At 47.8% G+C, this 27,441-nt stretch overlaps 1 pseudogene; it reads left to right on the forward strand.

The window, feature by feature from the left end:
* Positions 1 to 27,441, forward strand: part of LOC139578117 (potassium/sodium hyperpolarization-activated cyclic nucleotide-gated channel 2-like) — a 64,110-nt pseudogene that overhangs the window by 9,820 nt on the left and 26,849 nt on the right.

Below are 27,441 nucleotides of genomic sequence, written 5' to 3' on the forward strand. Positions count from 1 at the left end.
CCACCACCACCATCATTAAACTGCTATCATTACCATTACCACCCATACCATTACTATTTGGAATGATAAACAACAATAATAATACTAATAACAATAACAGTAAAAACAATAACAGTCATAATAAGTAAGTTACTGCTTACTATGCAGATGTTATTATTCAGTGTCCCTCAGGCTATGGCAGGCAAATACATATTTGGCTGCAAGAGGAGCCATTGCTCCTTCGCCCATGAGTATTTTTAGTTTTTCCTCTGGGTTTAATAAGTTAAAATTTGGAATAAATGTAGTCATTTCTGTGAATAATGAATCTCTTGGTGAGGAATATTTATCACAGTAAAGGAGAAAGTGCATCTCTGTTTCTACCTCCCCTGTCGTGCAGTGACCACATACACGCTCCTCTTTGGGTAGCCATGTCTTTTTATGTCTGCCGGTTTCTATTGCCAATCGGTGGTCACTCAGCCTGTACTTGGTAAGGATCTGTCTCTGCTTCGAATCTCTGACAGAGTAGAGATATTCAGCCAATTCATATTCTCTGTTTAGGGTCAGATAGCAATTTAGTCGGCTTTGGGATTTTGTTTCGTTTTTCCAATGTTGTAAATATGAGTCCTTTGATTGGTTCATGATTTTGTTTATTGGAATTCTTTGTTTTGAAGCAGTGCTGGTGTCAGCTTGGTTGGTTAGGTCCAACACCAGCTGACTGAGAGGGCTCGTTTCTGGGCTCAGCTCTTGGGTTTGAAGTGCTTTAAATTGCAGACTCGAATTTGGACTTGAATTTAGATGTAGCCAAAATTTTAATGATCTTTTCTGTATTTTCATTATTACTGGAAAGCGGCCCAATTCTGCCCTACATGCATTAGTTGGTGTATTTCTCTGGACTTGTAGGATTTTCCGACAGAATTCTGCATGTAGGGTTTCAATTGGATGTTTGTCCCACATTTTAAAGTCCAGTTTATTGAGTGGCCCCCAAACCTCACTTCCGTAAAGAGCTATTGGTAGGATTACACTGTCAAATATTTTGGTCCAAATTCTAATTGGGATGTTGATTTTGAATAATTTCATTTTTATTGCATACAATGCTCTGCGGGCTTTTTCTTTGAGTGCATTCACTGCCATATTAAAGTTTCCCGATGCAGATATGGTCAGACCAAGGTAGGTGTAATTTTTTGTGTGTTCAATTATGGTGTTGTTCAGGGTGAATTTATATTTGTGTTTCTGACATCTGTTTTGTTTTTGGAAAATCATGATTTTAGTTTTTGGGAAATTTACTGCCAGGGCCCAATTATGGCAATATTGCTCTAGAATATTAATGTTCTGTTGAAGACCTTCTTTGGTTGGTGATATCTCTCTCTCTCTCTCTCTCTCTCTCTCTCTCTCTCTCTGTTCTGTCTCTGTTCTGTCTCTGTCTCTGTCTCTGTCTCTCTCTCTCTCTCTCTCTCTCTCTCTCTCTCTCTCTCTCTCTCTCTCTCTCTCTCTCTCTCTCTCTCTCTCTCTCTCTGTTCTGTCTCTGTTCTGTCTCTGTCTCTTTCTCTCTCTCTCTCTCTCTCTCTCTCTCTCTCTCTCTCTCTCTCTCTCTCTCTCTCTCTCTCTCTCTCTCTCTCTGTCTCTGTCTCTGTCTCTGTCTCTGTCTCTGTCTCTGTTCTGTCTCTGTTCTGTCTGCTCTGTCAACTAGTAGAGAACATTACAGATAAGTATCCAACACAGTTATGATCCCTTTCTGTTCTGATTGATCTAAGCTTCTTTTCATCTATTTTACATCACTTTTCCCCCCCACTTTGCCCTGGAACTCTTCTCTCGGCCTCTCCTGTACTCTCTGACCTCTCTCCACCTGACCCACATAAACATCAACCCCCCGGGACAAGGAGAGAGACGTACCTATAATACTGACATTCCACCTGTTTACCCTATTTGCTGAAAGCATCAGATAAATAAGTTGTAGGTTTGAGTTCCGTGTGGACCACAAGGTTTTAGGTTTGATTCCTGTGTGGACCACAAGGTTTTAGGTTTGATTCCTGTGTGGACCACAAGGTTTTAGGTTTGATTCCTGTGTGGACCACAAGGTTTTCGGTTTGATTCCTGTGTGGACCACAAGGTTTTAGGTTTGATTCCTGTGTGGACCACAAGGTTTTAGGTTTGATTCCTGTGTGGACCACAAGGTTTTAGGTTTGATTCCTGTGTGGACCACAAGGTTTTAGGTTTGATGCCTGTGTGGACCACAAGGTTTTGGGTTTGATTCCTGTGTGGAACACAAGGTTTTGGGTTTGATTCCCGTGTGGACCACAAGGTGTCCAACAGGGCAAGTGGTTCTAGTTGGACAGCAGGTGGATGTGGAGTGTCCAACAGGGCTAGTGGTTCTAGCTGGACAGCAGGTGGATGTGGAGTGTCCAACAGGGCTAGTGGTTCTAGCTGGACAGCAGGTGGATGTGGAGTGTCCAACAGGGCTAGTGGTTCTAGCTGGACAGCAGGTGGATGTGGAGTGTCCAACAGGGCTAGTGGTTCTAGCTGGACAGCAGGTAGATGTGGAGTGTCCAACAGGGCTAGTGGTTCTAGCTGGACAGCAGGTGGATGTGGAGTGTCCAACAGGGCTAGTGGTTCTAGCTGGGCAGCAGGTAGATGTGGAGTGTCCAACAGGGCTAGTGGTTCTAGCTGGACAGCAGGTAGATGTGGAGTGTCCAACAGGGCTAGTGGTTCTAGCTGGGCAGCAGGTAGATGTGGAGTGTCCAACAGGGCTAGTGGTTCTAGCTGGACAGCAGGTGGATGTGGAGTGTCCAACAGGGCTAGTGGTTCTACCTGGGCAGCAGGTGGATGTGGAGTGTCCAACCGGGCTAATGGTTCTAGCTGGGCAGCAGGTAGATGTGGAGTGTCCAACAGGGCTAGTGGTTCTAGCTGGACAGCAGGTAGATGTGGAGTGTCCAACAGGGCTAGTGGTTCTAGCTGGACAGCAGGTGGATGTGGAGTGTCCAACAGGGTTAGTGGTTCTAGCTGGGCAGCAGGTGGATGTGGAGTGTCCAACAGGGCTAGTGGTTCTAGCTGGACAGCAGGTGGATGTGGAGTGTCCAACAGGGCTAGTGGTTCTAGCTGGACAGCAGGTGGATGTGGAGTGTCCAACAGGGCTAGTGGTTCTAGCTGGACAGCAGGTGGATGTGGAGTGTCCAACAGGGCTAGTGGTTCTAGCTGGACAGCAGGTGGATGTGGAGTGTCCAACAGGGCTAGTGGTTCTAGCTGGACAGCAGGTAGATGTGGAGTGTCCAACAGGGCTAGTGGTTCTAGCTGGACAGCAGGTGGATGTGGAGTGTCCAACAGGGCTAGTGGTTCTAGCTGGGCAGCAGGTAGATGTGGAGTGTCCAACAGGGCTAGTGGTTCTAGCTGGACAGCAGGTAGATGTGGAGTGTCCAACAGGGCTAGTGGTTCTAGCTGGGCAGCAGGTAGATGTGGAGTGTCCAACAGGGCTAGTGGTTCTAGCTGGACAGCAGGTGGATGTGGAGTGTCCAACAGGGCTAGTGGTTCTAGCTGGGCAGCAGGTGGATGTGGAGTGTCCAACCGGGCTAATGGTTCTAGCTGGGCAGCAGGTAGATGTGGAGTGTCCAACAGGGCTAGTGGTTCTAGCTGGACAGCAGGTAGATGTGGAGTGTCCAACAGGGCTAGTGGTTCTAGCTGGACAGCAGGTGGATGTGGAGTGTCCAACAGGGTTAGTGGTTCTAGCTGGGCAGCAGGTGGATGTGGAGTGTCCAACAGGGCTAGTGGTTCTAGCTGGACAGCAGGTGGATGTGGAGTGTCCAACAGGGCTAGTGGTTCTAGCTGGACAGCAGGTGGATGTGGAGTGTCCAACAGGGTTAGTGGTTCTAGCTGGACAGCAGGTAGATGTGGAGTGTCCAACAGGGCTAATGGTTCTAGCTGGACAGCAGGTAGATGTGGAGTGTCCAACAGGGCTAGTGGTTCTAGCTGGGCAGCAGGTGGATGTGGAGTGTCCAACAGGGCTAGTGGTTCTAGCTGGACAGCAGGTAGATGTGGAGTGTCCAACAGGGCTAGTGGTTCTAGCTGGACAGCAGGTAGATGTGGAGTGTCCAACAGGGCTAGTGGTTCTAGCTGGACAGCAGGTGGATGTGGGGTGTCCAACAGGGCTAGTGGTTCTAGTTGGACAGCAGGTAGATGTGGAGTGTCCAACAGGGCTAGTGGTTCTAGCTGGGCAGCAGGTGGATGTGGAGTGTCCAACAGGGCTAGTGGTTCTAGCTGGACAGCAGGTAGATGTGGAGTGTCCAACAGGGCTAGTGGTTCTAGCTGGACAGCAGGTAGATGTGGAGTGTCCAACAGGGCTAGTGGTTCTAGCTGGACAGCAGGTGGATGTGGAGTGTCCAACAGGGCTAGTGGTTCTAGCTGGACAGCAGGTAGATGTGGAGTGTCCAACAGGGCTAGTGATTCTAGCTGGACAGCAGGTGGATGTGGAGTGTCCAACAGGGCTAGTGGTTCTAGCTGGGCAGCAGGTAGATGTGGAGTGTCCAACAGGGCTAGTGGTTCTAGCTGGACAGCAGGTAGATGTGGAGTGTCCAACTGGGCTAGTGGTTCTAGCTGGACAGCAGGTGGATGTGGAGTGTCCAACAGGGTTAGTGGTTCTAGCTGGGCAGCAGGTGGATGTGGAGTGTCCAACAGGGCTAGTGGTTCTAGCTGGACAGCAGGTGGATGTGGAGTGTCCAACAGGGCTAGTGGTTCTAGCTGGACAGCAGGTGGATGTGGAGTGTCCAACAGGGCTAGTGGTTCTAGCTGGACAGCAGGTGGATGTGGAGTGTCCAACAGGGCTAGTGGTTCTAGCTGGACAGCAGGTGGATGTGGAGTGTCCAACAGGGCTAGTGGTTCTAGCTGGACAGCAGGTAGATGTGGAGTGTCCAACAGGGCTAGTGGTTCTAGCTGGACAGCAGGTGGATGTGGAGTGTCCAACAGGGCTAGTGGTTCTAGCTGGGCAGCAGGTAGATGTGGAGTGTCCAACAGGGCTAGTGGTTCTAGCTGGACAGCAGGTAGATGTGGAGTGTCCAACAGGGCTAGTGGTTCTAGCTGGGCAGCAGGTAGATGTGGAGTGTCCAACAGGGCTAGTGGTTCTAGCTGGACAGCAGGTGGATGTGGAGTGTCCAACAGGGCTAGTGGTTCTAGCTGGGCAGCAGGTGGATGTGGAGTGTCCAACCGGGCTAATGGTTCTAGCTGGGCAGCAGGTAGATGTGGAGTGTCCAACAGGGCTAGTGGTTCTAGCTGGACAGCAGGTAGATGTGGAGTGTCCAACAGGGCTAGTGGTTCTAGCTGGACAGCAGGTGGATGTGGAGTGTCCAACAGGGTTAGTGGTTCTAGCTGGGCAGCAGGTGGATGTGGAGTGTCCAACAGGGCTAGTGGTTCTAGCTGGACAGCAGGTGGATGTGGAGTGTCCAACAGGGCTAGTGGTTCTAGCTGGACAGCAGGTGGATGTGGAGTGTCCAACAGGGTTAGTGGTTCTAGCTGGACAGCAGGTAGATGTGGAGTGTCCAACAGGGCTAATGGTTCTAGCTGGACAGCAGGTAGATGTGGAGTGTCCAACAGGGCTAGTGGTTCTAGCTGGGCAGCAGGTGGATGTGGAGTGTCCAACAGGGCTAGTGGTTCTAGCTGGACAGCAGGTAGATGTGGAGTGTCCAACAGGGCTAGTGGTTCTAGCTGGACAGCAGGTAGATGTGGAGTGTCCAACAGGGCTAGTGGTTCTAGCTGGACAGCAGGTGGATGTGGGGTGTCCAACAGGGCTAGTGGTTCTAGTTGGACAGCAGGTAGATGTGGAGTGTCCAACAGGGCTAGTGGTTCTAGCTGGGCAGCAGGTGGATGTGGAGTGTCCAACAGGGCTAGTGGTTCTAGCTGGACAGCAGGTAGATGTGGAGTGTCCAACAGGGCTAGTGGTTCTAGCTGGACAGCAGGTAGATGTGGAGTGTCCAACAGGGCTAGTGGTTCTAGCTGGACAGCAGGTGGATGTGGAGTGTCCAACAGGGCTAGTGGTTCTAGCTGGACAGCAGGTAGATGTGGAGTGTCCAACAGGGCTAGTGATTCTAGCTGGACAGCAGGTGGATGTGGAGTGTCCAACAGGGCTAGTGGTTCTAGCTGGGCAGCAGGTAGATGTGGAGTGTCCAACAGGGCTAGTGGTTCTAGCTGGACAGCAGGTAGATGTGGAGTGTCCAACTGGGCTAGTGGTTCTAGCTGGACAGCAGGTAGATGTGGAGTGTCCAACAGGGCTAGTGGTTCTAGCTGGGCAGCAGGTAGATGTGGAGTGTCCAACAGGGCTAGTGGTTCTAGCTGGACAGCAGGTGGATGTGGAGTGTTCAACAGGGCTAGTGGTTCTAGCTGGACAGCAGGTAGATGTGGAGTGTCCAACAGGGCTAGTGGTTCTAGCTGGGCAGCAGGTAGATGTGGAGTGTCCAACAGGGCTAGTGGTTCTAGCTGGGCAGCAGGTGGATGTGGAGTGTCCAACAGGGCTAGTGGTTCTAGCTGGACAGCAGGTGGATGTGGAGTGTCCAACAGGGCTAGTGGTTCTAGCTGGACAGCAGGTAGATGTGGAGTGTCCAACAGGGTTAGTGGTTCTAGCTGGACAGCAGGTAGATGTGGAGTGTCCAACAGGGCTAGTGGTTCTAGCTGGACAGCAGGTGAATGTGGAGTGTCCAACAGGGCTAGTGGTTCTAGCTGGACAGCAGGTAGATGTGGAGTGTCCAACAGGGCTAGTGGTTCTAGCTGGGCAGCAGGTGGATGTGGAGTGTCCAACAGGGCTAGTGGTTCTAGCTGGGCAGCAGGTGGATGTGGAGTGTCCAACAGGGCTAGTGGTTCTAGCTGGGCAGCAGGTAGATGTGGAGTGTCCAACAGGGCTAGTGGTTCTAGCTGGACAGCAGGTGCATGTGGAGTGTCCAACAGGGCTAGTGGTTCTAGCTGGGCAGCAGGTGGATGTGGAGTGTCCAACAGGGTTAGTGGTTCTAGCTGGACAGCAGGTAGATGTGGAGTGTCCAACAGGGCTAGTGGTTCTAGCTGGACAGCAGGTGAATGTGGAGTGTCCAACAGGGCTAGTGGTTCTATCTGGACAGCAGGTGGATGTGGAGTGTTCAACAGGGCTAGTGGTTCTAGCTGGACAGCAGGTAGATGTGGAGTGTCCAACAGGGCTAGTGGTTCTAGCTGGACAGCAGTTAGATGTGGAGTGTCCAACAGGGCTAGTGGTTCTAGCTGGACAGCAGGTAGATGTGGAGTGTCCAACAGGGCTAGTGGTTCTAGCTGGACAGCAGGTAGATGTGGAGTGTCCAACAGGGCTAGTGGTTCTAGCTGGACAGCAGGTGAATGTGGAGTGTCCAACAGGGCTAGTGGTTCTAGCTGGACAGCAGGTGGATGTGGAGTGTTCAACAGGGCTAGTGGTTCTAGCTGGACAGCAGGTAGATGTGGAGTGTCCAACAGGGCTAGTGGTTCTAGCTGGACAGCAGGTAGATGTGGAGTGTCCAACAGGGCTAGTGGTTCTAGTTGGACAGCAGGTAGATGTGGAGTGTCCAACAGGGCTAGTGGTTCTAGCTGGGCAGCAGGTAGATGTGGAGTGTCCAACAGGGCTAGTGGTTCTAGCTGGGCAGCAGGTGGATGTGGAGTGTCCAACAGGGCTAGTGGTTCTAGCTGGGCAGCAGGTGGATGTGGAGTGTCCAACAGGGCTAGTGGTTCTAGCTGGACAGCAGTTAGATGTGGAGTGTCCAACAGGGCTAGTGGTTCTAGCTGGACAGTAGGTAGATGTGGAGTGTCCAACAGGGCTAGTGGTTCTAGCTGGGCAGCAGGTGGATGTGGAGTGTCCAACATGGCTAGTGGTTCTAGCTGGACAGCAGGTGGATGTGGAGTGTCCAACAGGGCTAGTGGTTCTAGCTGGACAGCAGGTGGATGTGGAGTGTCCAACAGGGCTAGTGGTTCTAGCTGGACAGCAGGTGGATGTGGAGTGTCCAACAGGGCTAGTGGTTCTAGCTGGACAGCAGGTGGATGTGGAGTGTCCAACAGGGCTAGTGGTTCTAGCTGGACAGCAGGTGGATGTGGAGTGTCCAACAGGGTTAGTGGTTCTAGCTGGACAGCAGGTGGATGTGGAGTGTCCAACAGGGCTAATGGCAGTAAAGTACAGTCTGTTTTTTGGGCCGGCCGACCAGCTGTTTGTCCCTGTCCTGTAACAGTGACAGACAGACAGCAGTCAGAAACAGCAGAGTGACATGTGCAGCAGAGCCAGAGCAGAGAGGTTAAAGGGGCAATCCGGGATTCGGATCTACATTTTTTGACTTTGAAATGAATTATAAATAGCCATTGATTGTTGAAGAATATAACTTATAAATGCCTCATGAGCTTTAGTTTAACAGTCGTACGTCATCATAACCCATATTATAAACTTGTTTTACATTGTTTGTAAACACTGTATAGCTTCAAAACATGGAAAAAAAACTATACGGTCAGTCCATCCATCCATAGCTTTGACTGTCTATGAATTTGAGAGTGAGCCCAATCACTTAGCTATTTACTAAAACAAGTAGCAGTGCCGGGCTGACCAGTCGGTTGTTTTTACAATCCCAGATTGCCTTATTAATGCTAACAACTCTAACATCTGGCTGGTGAGGGCAGACTCCTGGAGATGACATGGATTCCTGAGAGATAACGCTGGGATTTATCCACCAGAGAGGAGAAAGAGCAATTAGGACCAGTGTGTCACAGCACTGCAGAGAGAGAGAGGGCAGAGAGGGGGAGAGATAGAGAGAGAGAGAGAGAGAGATGAACAGAGAGAGAGGGGAAGAGAGGGATAGAGGCAGAGAGGGGGAGAGAGAGGGAGACGCAGAGAAATAGAGAGAGGGGGATATGAAAAGAGAGAGAGGGGGAGAGGCAGAGAGGTAGATTCAGAGAGAGAGAGATGGAGAGAAAGAGAGAGAGAGCAACAGGCAGATGATCAGAGAGAGAGAGTAGGATGGAGAGAGAGAGTGGGATGAGAGAGAGTGGGATGGAAAGAGAGTGGGTTGGAGAGAGAGCGAGGGATGGATGAGAGAGAGAGAGTGATGGAGAGAGAGAGTGGGATGGAGAGAGAATGGGTTGGAGAGAGAGAGTAGGATGGAGAGAGAGAGTAGGATGGAGAGAGAGAGAGGGATAGAGAGAGAGTTGGATGGAGAGCGAGAGAGTGGGATGGAGAGAGAGAGTGGGATGGAGAGAGAGAGTGGGATGGAGAGAGAGAGTGGGATGGAGAGAGAGAATGGGTTGGAGAGAGAGAGTAGGATGGAGAGAGAGAGTAGGATGGAGAGAGAGAGTGGGATGGAGAGAGAGAGTGGAATGGAGAGAGAGGGATGGAGAGAACGAGAGGGATGGAGAGAGCGAGAGGGATGGAGAGAGAGAGTGGGTTGGAGAGAGAGAGTAGGATGGAGAGAGTGTGGGATGGAGAGAGAGAGAGTAGGATGGAGAGAGAGAGAGGGATGTAGAGAGAGAATGGGATGGAGAGAGAGTGGGATGGAGAGAGAATGGGTTGGAGAGAGAGTAGGATGGAGAGAGAGAGTGGGATGGAGAGAGAGGGATGGAGAGAGAGAGAGAGGGATGGAGAGAGAGAATGGGATGGAGAGAGAGAGTAGGATGGAGATAGAGTGGGATGGAGAGAGAGAATGGGATGGAGAGAGAGTGGGATGGAGAGAGAGAGTAGGATGGAGAGAGAGAGTAGGGTGGAGAGAGAGAGTAGGATGGAGAGAGAGAGGGATGGAGAGAGAGAGAGGATGAGAGAGAGTGGGATGGAGAGAGAGAGAGGGATGGATGGAGAGAGAGAGAGTGATGGAGAGAGAGAGAGAAGGACAGAGAGAGAGTGGGATGGAGAGAGAGAGAGGATGAGAGAGAGAGTGGGATGGAGAGAGAGAGAGGGATGGATGGAGAGAGAGAGGGACAGAGAGAGAGTGGGATGGAGAGAGAGAGAGCGAGAGGGATGGAGAGAGAGAGAGAGGGCTGGAGAGAGAGAGGGGGATGGAGAGAGAGAGAGAGAGAGCGAGAGGGATGGAGAGAGAGAGGGCTGGAGAGAGAGAGAGGGATGGAGAGATAGAGGGATGGAGAGAGAGAGAGAGGGATGGAGAGAGATAGAGGGATGGAGAGAGAGAGAGGGGTGGAGAGAGAGAGAGAGGGAGAGAGAGAGAGAGAGAGAGAGAGAGAGAGAGAGAGAGAGAGAGAGAGAGAGAGAGAGAGAGAGAGAGAGAGAGAGAGAGAGAGAGAGTGGGATGGAGAGAGAATGGGATGGAGAGAGAGCGAGGGATGGATGGAGAGAGAGAGAGTGATGGAGAGAGGGAGAGGGATGGAGAGAGAGAGTGAGAGAGAGAGAGAGAGAGAGAGAGAGAGAGAGAGAGAGAGAGAGAGAGAGAGGGATAGAGAGAGAGAGAGAGAGAGAGAGAGAGAGAGAGAGAGAGAGAGAGAGAGAGAGAGAGAGAGAGAGAGAGAGAGAGAGAGAGTGGGATGGAGAGAGAATGGGATGGAGAGAGAGCGAGGGATGGATGGAGAGAGAGAGAGTGATGGAGAGAGAGAGTGAGAGGGATGGAGAGAGAGAGAGAGAGAGAGGGATGGAGAGAGAGAGAGAGAGAGAGAGAGAGAGAGAGGGATGGAGAGAGAGCGAGAGAGGGATGGCAGATGAACAGTTAGCTAGTAGAATGCAAATGCTTTGTTTAGCAGAGAAACAAAAGAGAGATGATAATAACAAATGGTCCCCTCCCTTCCCCTCCCTACCCCTCCCTACCCCTCCCTACCCCTCCCTACCCCTCCCTTCCCCTCCCTACCCCTCCCTTCCCCTCCCTACCCCTCCCTACCCCTCCCTACCCCTCCCTTCCCCTCCCTACCCTGTCATCAAAGTGTTGTTATTTTAGGTAAGCTGTTCTGTTCTCTTCTCATGTCAGTGACTACAGTAGATTTGAACTACACTATAGTTGTATTATAGACTAGCTTTGTACTGCATAGTGCCTTGCAAAAGTATTCATCCCCCTTGGCGTTTTTCCTATTTTGTTGCATTACAACCTGTAATTTAAATAGATGTTTATTTTTATTTCACGTAATGGACTTACACAAAATAGTCCAAATTGGTGAAGTGAAAATACATTTAAAAAATAGTTTCAAAAAATTCAACAACGAAAAATAAAACAGAAAAGTGGTGCGTGCATATGTATTTACCCCCTTTGCTATGAAGCCCCTAAATGGAAGCACACGTTCCAGCAGGTATGGTCGTCCCCAAAGCCAACACCTCTTTTGGCCGCCTTTCCTTCCAGTTCTCTGCTGCCAGTGACTGGAACGAATTGCAAAAATCGCTGAAGCTGATTACTTATATTTCCATCATCAACTTTAAACATCAGCTATCTGAGCAGCTAATCGATCGCTGCAGCTGTACATAGTCCATCTGTAAATAGCCCACAATCTACCTACCTCATCCCCATACTGTTTTTATTTACTTTTCTGCTCTTTTGCACACCAGTATCTCTACTTGCACATCATCATCTGCTCATTTATCACTCCAGTGTTAATCTGCTAAATTGTAATTACTTCGCTACTATGGCCTATTTATTGCCTTACCTCCTCATGCATTTTGCACACAATGTATATAGACTTTCTTTTTTTCTACTGTGTCATTGACTTGTTTATTGTGTCATTGACTTGTTTATTGTTTATTCCATGTTATTCCATGTGTAACTCTGTGTTGTTGTCTGTGTCACACTGCTTTAATTTATCTTGGCCAGGTCGCAGTTGTAAATGAGAACTTGTTCTCAACTAGCCTACCTGGGTAAATAAAGGTAAAAAAAAAAAAAAAAAATAAGATCTGGTGCAATCAATTACCTTCAGAAGTCACATAATTAGTTAAATTAAGTCCACCTGTGTGCAATCTAAGTGTCACATGATCTGTCACATGATCTCAGTATATATACACCTGTTCTGAAAGACCCCAGGGTCTGCAACACCACTAGCAAGGGACACCACCAAGCAAGTGGCACCATGAAGACCAAGGAGCCCTTCAAACAGGTCAGGGACAAAGTTGTGGAGAAGTACAGATCAGGGTTGGGTTATAAAAGAAATATCTGAAACTTTGAACATCCCACGGAGCACCATTAAATCCATTATAAAAAAATTGAAAGAATATTGCACCACAACAAACCTGCCAACAACAAAGAGGCAAAGAGGCAAAGAGACCAAAGACAACCTTGAAGGAGCTGCAAAGCTCCACAGTGGCGATTGGAGTATCTGTCCATAGGAGCATTTTAAGCCATACACTCCACAGAGCTGGGCTTTACGGAAGAGTGTCCAGAAAAAAGCCAATGCTTAAAGAAAAAAATAAGCACGCACATTTGGTGTTCGCCAAAAGGCATGTGGGAGACTCCCCAAACATATGGAAGAAGGTACTCTGTTCAGATGAGACTAAAATTGAGCTTTTTGGCCATCAAGGAAAACGCTATGTCTGGCGCAAACCCAACACCTCTCATCACCCCGAGAACACCATCCCCACAGTGAAGCATGGTAGTGGCAGCATCATGCTGTGAGGATGTTTTTCATTGGCAGGGGCTGGGAAACTGGTGAGCATTGAAGAAATGATGGATGGTGCTAAATACAGGGAAATTCTTGAGGGAAACCTGTTTCAGTCTTCCGGAGATTTGAGACTGGGATGGAGATTCACCTTCCAACAGGACAATGACCCCAAGCCTACTGCTAAAGCAACACTTGAGTGGTTTAAGGGGAAACATTTAAATGTCTTGGAATGGCCTAGTCAAAGCCCAGACCTCAATCCAATTGAGAATCTGTGGTATGACTTAAAGATTGCTGTACACCAGCGGAACTCATCCAACTTGAAGGAGCTGGAGCAGTTTTTCCTTGAATAATGGGCAAAAATCCCAGTGGCTAGATGTACCAAGCTTATAGAGACATATCCCAAGAGACTTGCAGCTGTAATTGCTGCAAAAGGTGGCTCTACAAAGTATTGACTTTGGGGGGATGAATAGTTATGAGCGCTCAAGTTTTCTGTTTTTTTGTCTTATTTCTTGTTTGTTTCACAATAAAAAATATTTTGTATCTTAAACGTGGTAGGCATGTTGTGTAAATCAAAAGATACAAACCCCCCACAAAAATGTATTTTAATTTCAGGTTGTAAGGCAACCAAATAGGAAAAATTCCAAGGGGGGTGAATACTTTCGCAAGCCACTGTCTGTGGTCCTGTGTCAATGTATTACTATAGAATGAATGGACTGGAATTCTCCTCAGTGGTTCTGTCTTCTTCTCTACCACTATGCGTTTATTTACTGTATTTGTATTGTATTTACTATGGATCCCCATTAGTTCCTGTTGCCAAGGCAGCAGCTACTCCTCCTAGGGTTTATTATGGACCCCAATTAGTTCCTGTTGCCAATGCAGCAGCTACTCTTCCTGGGGTTTATTATGGATCCCCATTAGTTCCTGTTGCCAAGGCAGCAGCTACTCTTCCTGGGGTTTATTATGGATCCCCATTAGTTCCTGCCAATGCAGCAGCTACTCTTCCTGGGGTTTATTATGGATCCCCATTAGTTCCTGCCAATGCAGCAGCTACTCTTCCTGGGGTTTATTATGGATCCCCATTAGTTCCTGCCAATGCAGCAGCTACTCTTCCTGGGGGTCCAAACACATTAAGGCATCATACATAATTACACCACTCCATATCTACAATAAAAAGTGTATAATACAACAATATTACAATGTACGTGTGTGTAGAGTGTGTCTCTCTTCACGGTCCCTGCTGTTCCATAAGGTGTATTTTGATCCGTTTCTTAAAAATCGGATTCTACTTCTTGCATCAGTTACCTGATGTGGAATAGAGTTCCATGTAGTCATGTCTCTATGTAGTTCTAACATAACAGCTCCCACAAGCTTCTAATTATCCATTTATTTCAGCCGCAACCATCAGTCATTTGTGTAAGTGGTGTATATTTCGAGTGCCCTATAAGCGTGCTGAAAGTCAGTTGTTCATTTGTTTACTGTGAAATAGCATCGTATCACGTCAGTTTTCCCATAAGTTTACTACGGGTTGGTAGCAGGCTGATTGGTCGACTGTTAAAGCAAGTCAAGAATAGAGCTCCTTGTAAAGAATGTGGAATAGTGCTTTACTATTCTTAGGTAGCAGAATGACTTTTGCTTCCCTCCAGGCCTGTGTGCACACACTTTCCTGTAGGCTTATGAAGAGATGGCAAATAAGAATGGTAATTTTGTCCGCTTTATCATCCTCAAGAATTTTCCTTCCAACTTGTCAGACCCAGGTGGCTTGTCATTGTTGATAGACAATAATTTATTCACCTCTTCCACACTCACTTTACGGAATCCAATGCTTGTTTTTCATAATTTGGTCAGTTATGAATGGATGTGTAGGTTCAAAATTTGTGAAAAATGAAAATAAAAAATATATTAAAGTAGTTGTCAGTATCAGTGGGTTTTATGATGAATGAGACATCTGTTTCAATGAAGAATGGAGCTGAGTTTGCCTTTTTGCCCAAAATGTAATTTAAGGTGCTCCAAAGGCTTTTTTACTATCAGTCTTTATATAATTTACCTTAGTTTCATAGTACAGTTTCTTCTTTTAGTTTAGTCACATCATTTCTCAATTAGGAGTACGTATGACAATCAGCTGTGTGCAGCCAGACTTATTTGTCATTCCTTTTGCCTCGTCCCTCTCAACCATACAATTTCTAAATTCCTCATCAATCCACAGGGATTTGACAGTTATTACAGTCATTTTCTTAATGGGTGCATGCTTATTAGTAACTGGAATAAGCAATTTCATAAATGTGTCAAGTACAGCATCTGGTTGCTCCTCATTACACACCACAGACCAGCAAATATTCTTTACATCAACAGCATAGGAATCACTACAAAACCTCTTGTATGACCTCTTATACACTATATTAGGCCCAGCCTTTGGAACTTTGGTTTTCCTAGTTATGGCTACTATATTATGCTCACTACATCTGATCGATCTGGATACTGCTTTAGAGCAGATTTCTGTAGTGTAAGTAAAGATGTGATCAATACATGTGGATGATTTCATTCCTGTGCTGTTTGTAAAAACCCTGGTAGGTTGACTGATAACCTGAACCAGGTTGCTGGCAATGGTGACATTTTGAAACTTTTTCTTCAGTGGACAGCTTGATGAAAGCCAGTCAATATTTAGGTCAACCAGAAAATATACCTCTCTGTTGATATCCCACATACAATATCAAGCATTTCACACATATTGTCCAGATACTGACTGTTAGCACTTGGTGGTCTATAGCAGCTTCCCACCAGAATGGGCTTTATGTGAGGCAGGTGAACCTGCAGCCATAATACATTTTGAATGCGTAGCAGGACAGGAAAATCTTCCAATTCACGCACATATGGGGCGGCAGGTAACCTAGTGGTTAGGGCGTTGGACTAGTAACCGAAAAGTTGCAAGATCGAATCCCCGAGCTGACAAGGTAAAATCTGTCATTCTGCCCCTGAACAAGGCACTGTTCCTAGGCTCATTGAAAATAAGAATTTGTTCTTAACTGACTTGCCTAGTTAAATAAAGGTAAATAAAAAAATGTAAATAAAATCAAGAGAACATCCCTGGTCATCCCTACTGCCTCTGATCTGGCGGACTCACTAAACATAAATGTTTTGTTTGTAAATGAGTGTTGGAGTGTGCCCCTGGCTGTCCGTAAATCATTTTTAAAAACAAGACAATTGTGCGGTCTGGTTTGCTTAATATAAGGAATTTGAAATGATTTATACTTTTATCTTTGAAACTTAAGTATATTTTTGCAATTCCATTTACTTTGATACTTAAGTATATTTAAATACCAAAGTCTTTTATACTTTTACTCAAGTAGTATTTTACTGGGTGACTTTCACTTTTACTTGAGTCATTTTCTATTAAGGTATCTTTACTTTTACTCAAGTAGGACAATTAGGTACTTTATCCACCACTGGATTTCATGAACTTTGTTTCTTAAACTAATGTGAGCCATTTTTTTTGCGCTTTTCTGGGTTCCTTTATTTGTTTTATTGCTTTGCTTTGAGGCTTATCAGGTAGACATGACAGTGCTATTTATATTTGATCTGATAGTGCAGGGTGAACTGCTCACATGGTTGAACCTCATTTGTAAGAGATGCACAAATCTGATTAGAGACTGCTGGTGGTGACTGTGGAAAGATGTTTGGTGTAGACGTAGGTTCAAAGAATCGCTGCAGAAGTCTATTTCAATTATTTAGCGGATTTACTAAATCAAATCAAATCAAATGTATTTATATAGCCCTTCTTACATCAGCTGATATCACAAAGTGCTGTACAGAAACCCAGCCTAAAACCCTAAACAGCAAGCAATGCAGGTGTAGAAGCACGGTGGCTAGGAAAAACTCCCTAGAAAGGCCAAAACCTAGGAAGAAACCTAGAGAGGAACCAGGCTATGAGGGGTGGCCAGTCCTCTTCTGGCTGTGCCGGGTGGAGATTATAATAGTACATGGCCAAGATGTTCAAATGTTCATAAATGACCAGCATGGTCAAATAATAATAATCACAGTAGTTGTCGAGGGTGCAGCAAGTCAGCACCTCAGGAGTAAATGTCAGTTGGCTTTTCATAGCCAATCATTAAGAGTATCTCTACCGCTCCTGCGGTCTCTAGAGAGTTGAAAACAGCAGGTCTGGAACAGGTAGCACGTCCGGTGAATAGGTCAGGGTTCCATAGCCGCAGGCAGAACAGTTGAAACTGGAGCAGCAGCACGGCTGGGTGGACTGGGGACAGCAAGGAGTCATCATGCCAGGTAGTCCTGAGGCATGGTACTAGGGCTCAGGTCCTCCGAGAGAGAGAAAGAGAGAATTAGAGAGAGCATACTTAAATTCACACAGGACACCGGATAAGAAATACTCCAGATATAACAGACTGACCCTAGCCCCCCGACACATAAACTACTGCAGCATAAATACTGGAGGCTGAGACAGGAGGGGTCAGGAGACACTGTGGCCCCATCCGATGATACCCCCGGACAGGGCCAAACAGGAAGGATATAACCCCACCCACTTTGCCAAAGCACAGCCCCCACACCACTAGAAGGATATCTTCAACCACCAACTTACCATCCTGAGACAAGGCCGAGTATAGCCCACAAAGATCTCCGCCACGGCACAACCCAAGGGGGGGCGCCAACCCAGACAGGAAGATCACGTCAGTGACTCAACCCACTCAAGTGAAGCACCCCTCCTAGGGACGGCATGAAAGAGCACCAGTAAGCCAGTGACTCAGCCCCTGTAATAGGGTTAGAGGCAGAGAATCCCAGTGGAGAGAGGGGAACCGGCCAGGCAGAGACAGCAAGGGCGGTTCGTTGCTCCAGAGTATTTCCGTTCACCTTCACACTCCTGGGCCAGACTACACTCAATCATATGACCCACTGAAGAGATGAGTCTTCAGTAAAGACTTAAAGGTTGAGACCGAGTCTGCGTCTCTCACATGGGTAGGCAGACCATTCCATAAAAATGGAGCTCTATAGGAGAAAGCCCTGCCTCCAGCTGTTTGCTTAGAAATTCTAGGGACAATTAGGAGGCCTGCGTCTTGTTACCGTAGCGTACGTGTAGGTATGTACGGCAGGACCAAATCGTAAAGATAGGTAGGAGCAAGCCCATGTAATGCTTTGTAGGTTAGCAGTAAAACCTTGAAATCAGCCCTTGCCTTAACAGGAAGCCAGTGTAGGGAAGCTAGCACTGGAGTAATATGATAAAATTTCTTGGTTCTAGTCAGGATTCTAGCAGCCGTATTTAGCACGAACTGGAGTTTATTTAGTGCTTTATCCAGGTAGCCGGAAAGTAGAGCATTGCAGTAGTCTAACCTAGAAGTAACAAGCATGGATTCATTTTTCTGCATCATTTTTGGAAAGAAAGTTTCTGATTTTTGCAATGTTACGTAGATGGAAAAAAGCTGTCCTTGAAACAGTCTTGATATGTTCGTCAAAAGAGAGATCATTGTCCAGAGTAACGCCGAGGTCCTTCACAGTTTTGTTTGAGACGACTGTACAACCATCAAGATTAATTGTCAGATTCAACAGAAGATCTCTTTGTTTCTTGGGACCTAGAACAACCCTCTCTGTTTTGTCCGAGTTTAAAAGTAGAAAGTTTGCAGCCATCCACTTCCTTATGTCTGAAACACAGGCTTCTAGCGAGGGCAATTTTGGGGCTGTGTGTCATCCGCATAGCAGTGAAAGTTAACATTATGTTTTCGAATGACATCCCCAAGAGGTAAAATATATGGTGAAAACAATAGAGGTCCCAAAACGGAACCTTGTGGAACACCGAAATGTACAGTTGATTTGTCAGAGGACAAACCATTCACAGAGACAAACTGATATCTTTCCGACAGATAAGATCTAAACCAGGCCAGAACTTTTCCGTGTAGACCAATTTGGGTTTCCAATCTCTCCAAAAGAATGTGGTGATCGATGGTATCAAAGGCAGCACTAAGGTCTAGGAGCACGAGGACAGATGCAGAGCCTCGGTCTGACGCCATTAATTAAAAGGTCATTTACCACCTTCACAAGTGCAGTCTCAGTGCTATGATGGGGTCTAAAACCAGACTGAAGCATTTCGTATACATTGTTTGTCTTCAGGAAGGCAGTGAGTTGCTGTGCAACAGCTTTTTCAATTTTTTTTGAGAGGAATGGAAGATTCGATATAGGCCGATAGTTTTTTATATTTTCTGGGTCAAGGTTTGGCTTTTTCAAGAGAGGCTTTATTACTGCCACTTTTAGTGAGTTTGGTACACATCCGGTGGATAGAGAGCCGTTTATTATGTTCAACATAGGAGGGCCGAGCACAGGAAGCAGCTCTTTCAGTAGTTTAGCATAGATTTTGTATACTGTATCTATTATACAGTATACAGTCTAGCATAGATTAGCATAGATTAGCATAGATTTTGTGGGAGTCTTGGTTAGGGATTCCTGTGTTTATCCCAGGTTGCTATAGTTACGATTTATCTTCAGGGATTCAGCACCATTGAAGTGGACAGAGACGTCATCAGCATTCTGAAGTTCAGCACCACGTGACAGTGGATAACGACCACCTGGTACAGCGAGTCTGACGGTCGCTGTCCACTGTCATGTGGTGCTGAATTTAGGATTTCTGATTCCATCGCTGTCCTCTTCAGTAGAACTGAATCTCCAATCACAGCTATTAAAGCTTAGTTTATTTTAGCCCCGTCGGTTATTAAAATAACTTTTTACAAAATGTATGAACTAATGAATTAATCATATTTTCATGACCGGTGATCATCAGCATTTGAAAGTGAGATCCCATTTAGAAGATATATTCTGCTCTTACGCTGTGGTACAACCTATAGGGAGGTGGAAGCATCCTCATAGCAGAGGTTCAGAATGCTCTCTCTCTCTCTCTCTCTCTCTCGCTCTCTCTCTGTCTCTGAATCATATTGGGCTGAGGGTGTATCAATCACAGGTTAATTAAAACACAAGAATGGACTGGAATACACAACAAACACACATCTTGCACACAGCCTCATGAACACACACGCCACACAAATACATACACACCTCTGTGTTTTGGACTACTCCCTTCGGGTTACACACGTTCCAACCAGAATACATACATTTTAAAGGAGAGGTGTTCTTATGCGTTCTGATGAACTTAGCAGCTCTAACACCAACTCATTTTGGGGTACAACATGATCCAACAAAATAATAGAATAATAGAATAGTATTAAACGTAGCCATTTTTTGACAACTTACGTTTTGTTGGCGTATAGAGAATGTTTAGACTCTCTCTCTGATTCATTATGTTCTTCCCTGTCCCTCTCTTAGGTTCTAAGATCTCTGTAGTTCCTCTCTGTTCCTCACTCAGGTTCTAAGATCTCTGTAGTTCCTACGTGTTACTCTCTTAGGTTCTAAGATCTCTGTAGTTCCTCTCTGTTCCTCTCTCAGGTTCTAAGATCTCTGTAGTTCCTCTCTCAGGTTCTAAGATCTCTGTAGTTCCTCCCTGTTCCTCTCTCAGGTTCTAAGATCTCTGTAGTTCCTCCTTGTCTTCTCTTATGTTCTAAAATCTCTGTGTTTCCTCTCCTTTGCTTTCTCAGCTTCTATTGTTAAAGCTCTCTATTCTCTCTAGGTTCTACTGGGATCTTATCATGCTGCTCCTCATGGTGGGGAACCTCATCATCATCCCTGTTCTCTCCCAGGTTTAAACTCTCTGTGGTTCCTCCCTGTTCCTCTCTTTAGGTTCTACTGTTAAAGCTGTCTGTTCTCTCTAGGTTCTACTGTTAAAGCTGTCTGTTCTCTCTAGGTTCTACTGGGATCTGATCATGCTGTTCCTCATGGTGGGGAACCTCATCATCATCCCTGTGGGCATCACCTTCTTCAAGGACGAGCACACTCCTCCCTGGATCGTCTTCAACGTCATCTCAGACACCTTGTTCCTCATCGACCTGGTCCTCAACTTCCGGACGGGCATCGTCAAGGAGGACAACACCGAGATCATCCTGGACCCACAGACCATCAAGATCAAGTATCTGAAGAGCTGGTTTATGGTGGACTTCATCTCGTCCATACCAGTAGATTACATCTTCCTCATCGTGGAGACCAGGATCGACTCGGACTTCTACAAGACGGCCCGGGCGCTGAGAATCGTGCGGTTTACGAAGATCTTGAGTTTGTTGAGGCTGCTCCGGCTGTCTAGGCTCATCAGATATATACATCAGTGGGAAGAGGTGAGAGAGACTTGGAGGTGGTAGGGAGGTAGGATGTAGTGAGGTAGAATGTAGGGAGGTAAGGAGGTAAGGGGTAGGGAGTTAGTGGGTAAGGAGGTAGGGAGGTAGGAGGAGGAGGTAGGAGGGGGTAGGGAGATAGGAGGTAGGGAGATGGGAGGTAGGGAGGAAGGAGGGGGTAGGGAGATGAGAGGTATGAGGAGGTAGGGGTAGTGAGATAGGCGGTAAGGAGGTAGGAGAATTTCCTTTCGTAAGAGGGTGAAAGACTCAGTGTCCTTCCCCTCTAATGGGAGGCTTGGGAGGCACCAGGAGGTAGGGCGTGGGAGGCACCAGGAGGTAGGGCGTGGGAGGCACCAGGAGGTAGGGCTTGGGAGGCACCAGGAGGTAGGGCTTGGGAGGCTCCAGGAGGTAGGGCTTGGGAGGCACCAGGAGGTAGGGCTTGGGAGGCACCAGGAGGTAGGGCTTGGGAGGCACCAGGAGGTAGGGCTTGGGAGGCACCAGGAGGTAGGGCTTGGGAGGCTCCAGGAGGTAGGGCTTGGGAGGCTCCAGGAGGTAGGGCTTGGGAGGCACCAGGAGGTAGGGCGTGGGAGGCACCAGGAGGTAGGGCGTGGGAGGCACCAGGTGGTAGGGCGTGGGAGGCACCAGGAGGTAGGGCTTGGGAGGCTCTGGGAGGTAGGGCTTGCGAGGCTCCAGGAGGTAGGGCTTGAGGGCAGGATTGGGATCAATTACATTTCAACTGACATTCCAAATTGAAGTTTACTAATTGAATGGACTGAATTGAAATAGAATTGACCCAACCCTGGACAGAAGGCATTGATCTGCTCTCTCATTCATTGTAGAGGCTGTACAGTATAATATGATATAAACCCCAGTCATAGTAAGGGATGGAGTTACGGGATGGAGTTACGGGATGGAGTTACGGGATGGAGTTACGGGATGGAGTTACGGGATGGAGTTACGGGATGGAGTTAGGAGGATGGAGTTACGGGGTGGAGTTACGGGATGGAGTTACGGGATGGAGTTAGGAGGATGGAGTTACGGGGTGGAGTTACGGGGTGGAGTTACGGGATGGAGGTAGGAGGGGGTAGGGAGATAGGAGGTAAGGAGGTAGGGAGATGGGAGGTAGGGAGGTAGGAGGGGCTAGGGAGATGAGAGGTATGAGGAGGTAGGGGTAGTGAGATAGGCGGTAAGGAGGTAGGAGAATTTCCTTTCGTAAGAGGGTGAAAGACTCAGTGTCCTTCCCCTCTAATGGGAGGCTTGGGAGGCTCCAGGAGGTAGGGCTTGGGAGGCACCAGGAGGTAGGGCTTGGGAGGCACCAGGAGGTAGGGCTTGGGAGGCACCAGGAGGTAGGGCTTGGGAGGCTCCAGGAGGTAGGGCTTGGGAGGCACCAGAAGGTAGGGCTTGGGAGGCACCAGAAGGTAGGGCTTGGGAGGCTCCAGGAGGTAGGGCTTGGGAGGCACCAGAAGGTAGGGCTTGGGAGGCTCCAGGAGGTAGGGCTTGGGAGGCACCAGGAGGTAGGGCTTGGGAGGCTCCAGGAGGTAGGGCTTGGGAGGCTCCAGGAGGTAGGGCTTGGGAGGCTCCAGGAGGTAGGGTTTGAGAGGCACCAGGAGGTAGGGCTTGGGAGGCTCCAGGAGGTAGGGTTTGAGAGGCACCAGGAGGTAGGGCTTGGGAGGCTCCAGGAGGTAGGGTTTGAGAGGCTCCAGGAGGTGGGGTTTGCGAGGCTCCAGGAGGTAGGGCTTGAGGGGCTCCAGGAGGTAGGGCTTGAGGGGCACCAGGAGTTAGGGCTTGGGAGGCTCCAGGAGGTAGGGCTTGGGAGGCACCAGGAGGTAGGGTTTGGGAGGCTCCAGGAGGTAGGGCTTGGGAGGCTCCAGGAGGTAGGGCTTGGGAGGCTCCAGGAGGTAGGGCTTGGGAGGCTCCAGGAGGTAGGGCTTGGGAGGCTCCAGGAGGTAGTGCTTGGGAGGCTCCAGGAGGTAGGGCTTGCGAGGCTCCAGGAGGTAGGCTTGAGGGCAGGATTGGGATCAATTACATTTCAACTCAGTCAACTCTGGAAGAAAACTGACATTCCAAATTGAAGTGTACTAATTGAATGGACTGAATTGAAATAGAATTGACCCAACCCTGGACAGAAGGCATTGATCTGCTCTCTCATTCATTGTAGAGGCTGTACAGTATAATATGATATAAACCCCAGTCATAGTAACACTTAACCATAGACCTACTGTAGATTCAATGAGCTGCTTTACAATTTCAATTATATGACATGTTACTGGTTCAGATATGACAAATTACTGGTTCAGATATGAAGTATATAATTTAGTTTAGATTCTCTGTGTGTGGCATTTGCACAAGGTGCTGACTTCAGTAATTGAGGTGTAATTGACGAAGCATCCCGTAACTCCATCCCGTAACTCCATCCCGTAACTCCATCCCGTAACTCCATCCCCGTAACTCCATCCCCGTAACTCCACCCCGTAACTCCATCCCGTAACTCCATCCCGTAACTCCATCCCGTAACTCCATCCCTTAACTCCATCCCGTAACTCCATCCCGTAACTCCATCCCATAACTCCATCCCGTAACTCCATCCCGTAACTCCATCCCCTAACTCCACCCCGTAACTCCATCCCGTAACTCCATCCCGTAACTCCATCCCGTAACTCCATCCCGTAACTCCATCCCCTAACTCCATCCCGTATCTCCATCCCCTAACTCCATCCCGTAACTCCATCCCGTAACTCCATCCCCTAACTCCGTCCCGTAACTCCATCCCCTAACTCCATCCCGTAACTCCATCCCATAACTCCATCCCCGTAACTCCATCCCCGTATATCCATCCCGTAACTCCATCCCGTAACTCCATCCCATAACTCCATCCGCTAACTCCATCCCCTAACTCCATCCCGTATCTCCATCCCGTAACTCCATCCCCGTAACTCCATCCCATAACTCCATCCGCTAACTCCATCCGCTAACTCCATCCCCTAACTCCGTCCCGTAACTCCATCCCGTAACTCCATCCCGTAACTCCATCCCCTAACTCCATCCCGTAACTCCATCCCCGTAACTCCATCCCGTAACTCCATCCCGTAACTCCATCCCCTAACTCCATCCCGTAACTCCATCCCCGTAACTCCATCCCGTAACTCCATCCCCTAACTCCATCCCGTAACTCCATCCCCTAACTCCATCCCGTAACTCCATCCCCTAACTCCATCCCGTAACTCCATCCCGTAACTCCATCCCGTAACTCCATCCCGTAACTCCATCCCGTAACTCCATTAGACATGGATCTAAGATCCAATGTACACACACACTGAAAAGAGCCACCACATTCATTGTTGATTTGACATGCATAATGGCACTCTACTTTGCTGGCTGCAGAGAATAGGCTAGCAGTGTTCTCAGTGGGATCTTTTACCACTGTAAAGAGAATATAATCCCCCCCCCCCCCAGGACCATTAGTACATAGTGACGATAGTCCCAGATGATGATTACGTAAAAATAAATATCCGTTATAATAGTGTTGCTGTGCTGTCTGGTCCGTCTGCTGGTCTGTGGTGGGCAGATTAACAACAATGTGATGTGGCCTATGGGTAGAGGGACTCAAATCAAACCACATTGTATTTGTCCCATGCTTGGTAAACAACAGGTGGAGACTAACAGTCAAAGCCCTTCCAAACGATGCTGAGATATTTTTTTAGGGATAAATAATAACACGAGGAATAAATACACAATGAGTAACGGTAGCTTGGTCATATACACTGGGTACCAGTACAGACTACCGCCACATAGCACCTACTGCACCCCTTACCTCACCCACTACTAATCCCACTACTAATCCCACTACTAATCCCACTACTAATCTCACTACTAGCTAATTACATTGGAGGCAGCAGCAGCACAATTGTCAAACTGAAATTGTGCATTCGTTTAGTGTTTAGTAGTGTTTACACTGGCAAAAATAATACAGTACATGTCTAGTTACTTAACTAGCTGCAGGTCCTGTTAATGTTTGTTATTCCACATTGCGTGGAGGACAATTAAGTGTTTAACTCATTCTAATCTCCTAGATTTTCCATATGACCTATGACCTGGCCAGTGCCATGGTGAGGATTGTGAACCTGATTGCTATGATGCTGCTGCTGTGCCACTGGGATGGATGTCTGCAGTTCCTGGTTCCCATGCTGCAAGAGTTCCCCTCTGACTGCTGGGTCACCAGGAACAAGATGGTGGTGAGTACACACACACACACACACACACCAGTTCCTGGTTCCCATGTTGCAGGAGTTCCCCTCTGACTGCTGGGTCACCAGGAACAAGATGGTGGTGAGTACACACACACACACACACACACACACACACACACACACACACACACACACACACACACACACACACACACACACACACACACACACACACACACACACACACACACACACACACACACACACACACACACACACACACACACACACACACACACCAGTTCCTGGTTCCCATGCTGCAGGAGTTCCCCTCTGACTGCTGGGTCACCAGGAACAAGATGGTGGTGAGTACACACACACACACATACACACACACACACACCAGTTCCTGGTTCCCATGCTGCAGGAGTTCCCCTCTGACTGCTGGGTCACCAGGAACAAGATGGTGGTGAGTACGCACGCACGCACGCACACACATACACACACAAACATACACACACACCAGTTCCTGGTTCCCATGCTGCAGGAGTTCCCCTCTGACTGCTGGGTCACCTGGAACAAGATGGTGGTGAGTATACACACACGCACGCACGCACACACACACACACATACACACACACCAGTTCCTGGTCCCCATGCTACAGGAGTTCCCCTCTGACTGCTGGGTCACCTGGAACAAGATGGTGGTGAGTATACACACACGCACGCACGCACACACACACACACATACACACACACCAGTTCCTGGTCCCCATGCTACAGGACTTCCCCTCTGACTGCTGGGTCATCAAGATGATGATCACTGTTCCAAACATCCAGTGTTCCAGATGTCCTGTGTTCCAAATGTCCAGTGTTCCAGAAGTCCAGTGTTCCAAATGTCAGTGTTCCAGAAGTCCAGTGTTCCAAATGTCTAGTGTTCCAGAAGTCCAGTGTTCCAAACATCAGTGTTCCAGAAGTCCAGTGTTCCAAATGTCAGTGTTCCAGAAGTCCAGTGTTCCAAATGTCCAGTGTTCCAGAAGTCCAGTGTTCCAAATGTCCAGTGTTCCAGAAGTCCAGTGTTCCAAATGTCCAGTGTTCCAGAAGTCCAATGTTCCAAATGTCCAGTGTTCCAGAAGTCCAGTGTTCCAAACGTCCAGTGTTCCAGAACTCCAGTGTTCCAAATGTACAGTGTTCCAGAAGTCCATTGTTCCAAACATCAGTGTTCCAGAAATCCAGTGTTCCAAATGACCAGTGTTCCAGAAGTCCAGTGTTCCAAATGTCCAGTGTTACAGAAGTCCAGTGTTCCAAATGTCCAGTGTTCCAAATGTCCAGTGTTACAGAAGTCCAGTGTTCCAAACATCCAGTGTTCCAGAAGTCCAGTGTTCCAAATGTCCAGTGTTCCAAACATCCAGTGTTCCAAATGTCCAGTGTTCCAGAAGTCCAGTGTTCCAAATTTCCAGTGTTCCAGAAGTCCAGTGTCCCAAATGTTTAGTGTCCCAAACGTCCAATGTTCCTAAAGTCTAGTGTTCCAAATTTCCAGTGTTCCAAACATCCAGTGTTCCAAACATCCAGTGTTCCAGAAGTCCAGTGTTCCAAATGTCCAGTGTTCCAGAAGTCCAGTGTTCCAGTAGTCCAGTGTTCCAAATGTCCAGTGTTCCAGAAGTCCTGTGTTCCAAATGTCCAGTGTTCCAAACATCCAGTGTTCCAGAAGTCCAGTGTTCCAAATGTCCAGTGTTCCAAACATCCAGTGTTCCAAACATCCAGTGTTCCAGAACTCCAGTGTTCCAAATGTCCAGTGTTCCAAACATCCAGTGTTCCAGAAGTCCAGTGTTCCAAATGTCCAGTGTTCCAAATTTCCAGTGTTCCAGAAGTCTAGTGTCCCAAATGTTTAGTGTCCCAAACGTCCAATGTTCCTAAAGTCTAGTGTTCCAAATTTCCAGTGTTCCAAACATCCAGTGTTCCAAACATCCAGTGTTCCAGAGGTCCAGTGTTCCAAATGACCAGTGTTCCAGAAGTCCAGTGTTCCAGAAGTCCTGTGTTCCAAATGTCCAGTGTTCCAAACATCCAGTGTTCCAGAAGTCCAGTGTTCCAAATGTCCAGTGTTCCAGAAGTCCAGTGTTCCAAATCTCCAGTGTTCCAAACGTCCAGTGTTCCAAATGTCCAGTGTTCCAGAAGTCCAGTGTTCCAAATGTCCAGTGTTCCAAACGTCCAATGTTCCTAAAGTCCAGTGTTCCAAACATCCAGTGTTCCAAATGTCCAGTGTTCCAGAAGTCCAGTGTTCCGAATGTCCAGTGTTCCAAACGTCCAATGTTCCTAAAGTCCAGTGTTCCAAATTTCCAGTGTTCCAGAAGTCCAGTGTTCCAAACATCCAGTGTTCCAAATGTCCAGTGTTCTAGAAGTCCAGTGTTCCAAACATCCAGTGTTCCAAACGTCCTGTGTTCCAGAACTGCAGTGTTCCAGAAGTCCAATGTTTCAAAAGTAATATTTATTACGTTGGCCTTTTGCTCCTCCTGGAACGTAGTTAATTGGCAACATCTTTCCTTCTCTTC

The sequence above is a fragment of the Salvelinus alpinus genome, chromosome 6, assembly GCF_045679555.1.
Source record: "Salvelinus alpinus chromosome 6, SLU_Salpinus.1, whole genome shotgun sequence".
Taxonomy (NCBI): domain Eukaryota; kingdom Metazoa; phylum Chordata; class Actinopteri; order Salmoniformes; family Salmonidae; genus Salvelinus; species Salvelinus alpinus.